Here is a 4,924-nt window from a genome sequence, read left to right as displayed (position 1 = left end):
TGTCTGGTACGAGGAGTTCGCCACGAACTCCCGAATATCTCTCCTCAAAATACTCAAATAACGGCTCATACGTGCCTGCTCAGTAGACACGTGCTCAGGGCAGAACATCGCCCACTCATGAAACATCCTGGTAATAACCGTAACAGACTCCGTACCCTGCTTGAGGGTCAAAAACTCTTGTGCCAACCGATCCCGTTCCACCAAGGGAATGTACTCATCACGAAACATGGCAATGAACCTCTCCCAGGTAACCACAGTAAGCTCTGTTGGAGAATAGTGTGCTGTCAAGAAATTCCACCAGTCCTTCGCCCCCAGGCGAAGCTAGTTCAGCGCAAACCGAACCCTCAAGTGCTTCGGGCACGAGCATGTATAGAAACACCCCTCAATGTCAGATACCCATATCATCGCTACAATCGGATCCTACGTCCCATCAAACTCTGGTGGCTTCGTGTTGCTGAACTCCCTGAACAACAACGAGTCACCCCCTTGCGGCCTAGCAGCAGCGACGACTATTGGACTCGGCGAGTTCATGCCATGCTCAAGCTGAACTAACCTCTTGAGGTCAGATCCGCTCCTCTAGACCGTAGATCTAGCTTCCCAAAGCATTATAATCACGTAAAACTAACATCTTGGTGCTCATGCAAAGGCTCAAAGGCCTTATTTGAAGATATGACCTCTAAAATGACATCCAAAGCTCACAACCCCCATTAACACTCATAAAGCTCAAGCGAAAAGGGTCTCTGGACCTCTTTGGGTCCAGATCTACAGCACCAACACGAGAGGGGACCAATTACTCCATATAACCATCCTCTAAAGGGGCTAAAAAGCCCTAATTCTAAGAATTACACCATAAACTGAAGAAGGGTCAATGAATACCTCAAAATGAAGTCTCTGAGCCCTAGAATCACTGGATTAGCACCCTCTTCAGCCTCCTCTTTTCTTGGTCCTCTTCTATTTGCAAAAACACTAGCAATGATCAAGAAATGGCTCCTTTCTTCTCACAAACGCTCTAGCTCACCTCACTGGGATCTGGTAGCCACAAATGACGGCCATAAGGCCCCTTAAATAGGCCCCAAACCCAAGGAATTAGGGTTTCATTAAACAGCATGGACTCGCCGAGTCCTTCGGGTGACTCGCCAAGTCCAGCCATCCACCCGGATAATGATTCGCGTCTCTACTCGACGAGTCTACGCATCAACTCGCCGAGTTCTTCCACAAAACTTGACATTCAACGAATAAATATAATACCTGAAATTCCTGATGATACAATACGAGTCGTATATAATTAAGATTGAAAAGGTAGTCGAATAACTGATTCTTCTTTAAGCTCATATCCTATCGGGGAAAAGAAGTTAAAGTGGAATCATCAATTGTAAACGTATAGAACCTTGATTATATATTACCCTTATGTATACATTCCTCAGTGATAGATCAAACGTGTGAATCCTTGGATTGAACTTGATGTACTGCACGACTGGTACTTCGGGAATTTCTTCAGAAAAGAGAAGAACTATTAGGTACTCCACGCATGAGTGCTTCGGTGTTCTGAAATGACGGCTTTGCTAAAACGTTGTTTACTGGTAAAGAGATGTACTTAAGACGCTGGTATGGTGTGGATCAAATTGAATCTAGTTGTATGATAATCTCGGAATCATACGAAAACTTAAAGACATTAGATTTGAACATAAGACGTTTACAGACAAAACACAACTGTGCAACCATGAACAGAGTTACAGTACTTTAGATTTTCTTCAAGACTATTGCTGCGAATAAGGTATACTACAAAAGACAAGTATACGCAGCATGAGCATCCCTATACAGCAGGATCTCGCAAAAGGTAAGACTCTAGTTGCACTAGTTTTGGATGTTTCATAAGTTTGTTACAAAAAGACGCCAAAATTACATTAACGAGGGTTCCGGAGCAAGTTCTCCTGGAGCTGTGATCCTGAGAATCTTCTCATCTGTGCCAGATCCTTCTTGAAGTGCCCTATCTCACCGTATTGGTGGCATGACTGGCTAGTACTTGCATTGGTGGTGGAAGTGAGGTGTTTAACCAGTGTTATGTGGACACGAGTGCCTTCCTCATTACTCCACCTTGGAAATTTCTTCCTAAAGCGTTCGGCTTTATCACTAGTTTTGTGTGTAGGGTTGGCCCCGATGATAGGGACTTGAGTGATGGGTCGTGCCGGTGCTCCACAGCTACGAGCATGGTGCCCTATTTTTAGGCAATTGCAACATTGCATCTCATGGGAAGCCCCATGATGATGGAAACTACACTTATCACACTTCGGGAGTTTTCCCTCATATGGCCTGCTCGGTATGGGAATGCCATGGGTTTCCACTTGTTGTTGTTGCATGGCAAGTTTTTGGGATTTCTTGCGTTCTTTCTGGGCTTGACGCTTTCCTTTCTTGTTCTCTGTCTTTCGGCTTTGCGAGCCTGTGACTGTTACTGTTTGGCAACTTCCTGGATGGATACCACGATTGGAAACTTCAATTCCATCATCAGCATTGATTGTGCTGATAGCACTACGGTGCGCAAGGACAACGGTCACGGTAGTTGTAACTCCGGTTTGAAAGGTAGCGGCGTCCATAGGAAAAGTAGAGGTTTCGTTGCTCGGCTGATTGTTTCCGGATGACGACATGATTATGTAACACGAAAGATAAGGATTTTGTGAGCGATTCAAGCGGAACCCAGATGTACTTTGATTACTCAAGAAAAGAGTAAGAGTATGTTCTCGAAGGGTTGACCTACATCCCTATGATACAGTCCTAGTATGGATTGGAGGTATGATTGTGAAGGTTTGTCCTACATCCCTATCATGCAGTCCTAGTACGAAATGGAAGTGAGTTTGTAGAATGGTCTCAAGATGTTTTTCTTTCAAGCCGAGGTATTGTTGGTTGATGAATAACAGGATCCAACCACTAAATGAGACTTGGAAATGTCTCCGGAGTTAAATTACTATACTCCAATGACTTGAATAAAGCATGTTTCAGATAGAATCCAATGAAAGAATGATAAGAGTAATTGAATAAAGAATGACACAGTAGTTAGCCGACTGTCAATATCTTTGATATTCATGATGTACAAGTTTGGGAAAATGACCTTGTAAAAGGTCTTAGATCATATCTAGAGAAGATAGTCCTTGACAGTATAAAGACGTAACCAAAAGTACTTACAGTACAACATAGTGTCATAGAAAATGACACATCGGGCATAGACAGAAAAACTATTCCCTTTAATAAGGAAAATAAAGTAAAGCGTCTAATACTGGCGATGGTCATCCCTCTGGTGAACTCTCAGTTCAGCCAGTTGACGTTCCACGTCAAGTAGGTGTCTTTCGTACACCCTCTGGCGTACTCGGAGCTCTATGACTTCGGCTCGTGATTCAGCTAGTGCTTGAAGCAAGGTTTCATGGTTTCTCTCAGATCTCTCGCGAGCATCTTCTAGACGAATGGTGCGGAGGGTATGCATTCTCGCATCCGCGACAACTTCGGTGATCTGATGTCGGGCTGTCCTGCCTTGAATCCCATTTCGGGCCACTCTGCGGACCAAGATTGGCAAGATTCTGTCTGTTAAGCCCCCATTGCTCAGGTCGTAAAAGCTTCGGTCACCATTAAATGGCATAGGCTGATCTTGTCCTTGGCTCCATGTTTCCAAGAATTCCACCCACTCAGGCTTCGGGCCATGAAAAGCCGGACGAGGGTTAGGAATTGGAACGGGAGCTGCTTGAGGTAGGTTCTCAACCTTGGGTTTGGAGTTAGCATCGTCCGAAAGGTCTTCATCATGGTGATCATTCAAAGGGATAGGATGATCATTCCCTGGTTCTTCTCCAAACCAACCAGCAATGGCTTCGTTCGGAGGATACTGGTTGCCCTGGGGATGGAGTCCAGCCATGTTATCTATACGAGAATTAGGGTAAGAAAATAATTATTAGAAGAACTATCTTGATAATTATTTAGAAAATCTTCATCAGTTACATCGCTATTTGTGAAGTGCATACCAGTTATATGTAATCAAAACAGGATAGGCCTTCGAATAAGTGACCTTAACTCCGTATACACACAGAATAGGGGTAAAGTGAAATTTTCACAGATTCTAAGTCTATAACATCCTAATTACATATAGCCTTAGTGTATCAACTTATCAAGTATAAACTTAGTAATGAAGATCCCATTTTAGTTCTCAAGTCTAAAGTACTTATAGTAACACAAGATACCCCTATAGTATTTTAAGTTTAATGTTATGTTCTACTGTTCTCATTGTGGTAGGGTTGGTAAGATTTTAGACTTGCTGCAACAACACAACTACACTTAGGCACACGCTAGTCAACCCTCAGATAATATAGTTGATCAGGCTATATCTTCCCAATTTTGACTATATGTCTCTAAGTCCACCTGTGTTGCCCAACAATCGTAATTCTTTTGTACTATCCTAGTGACACTGATTTTAGTATGAATGCAACACATATACTTAATTAAATATTTTATTATTTAAAGTATAAACTCTTGCTCAGAGTATTTTTAATCCCATTGTATTTATAGTCTGTATATCTTTTATGGGTTGATATACTTAATTCACTATAAACAATGCTCCGATACCAATCTGTCACACCCCAAAACCATGAACGGTGGAAACGTTCTGGGGCGGAGGACGTCCTGTACAGTATTACAACAATGAAAAGTAGTAAACAAGCAACAACATCATCCATTGCATTAATAATATAATTATTTTACAAGTGTGTTCTGTCAAATTATAATAGACACTAAAACATAAATCAAAATGAAAGATGAGTCTTGAACAAGCTCCATCTTCTCTAAACCTTGCATCGGTACCTGTCTATTGATGACCTGAGGACACAAGTAATTTTGAAAGTGAGTATCAGCTTTGAAGCTGGTGAGATCATAAGTATTTTAGTGTCTTAAT

Source organism: Lactuca sativa, chromosome 1 (genome assembly GCF_002870075.4).
Source record: "Lactuca sativa cultivar Salinas chromosome 1, Lsat_Salinas_v11, whole genome shotgun sequence".
Classification (NCBI taxonomy): Eukaryota; Viridiplantae; Streptophyta; class Magnoliopsida; order Asterales; family Asteraceae; genus Lactuca; species Lactuca sativa.
This window is presented reverse-complemented; position numbering follows the sequence as displayed.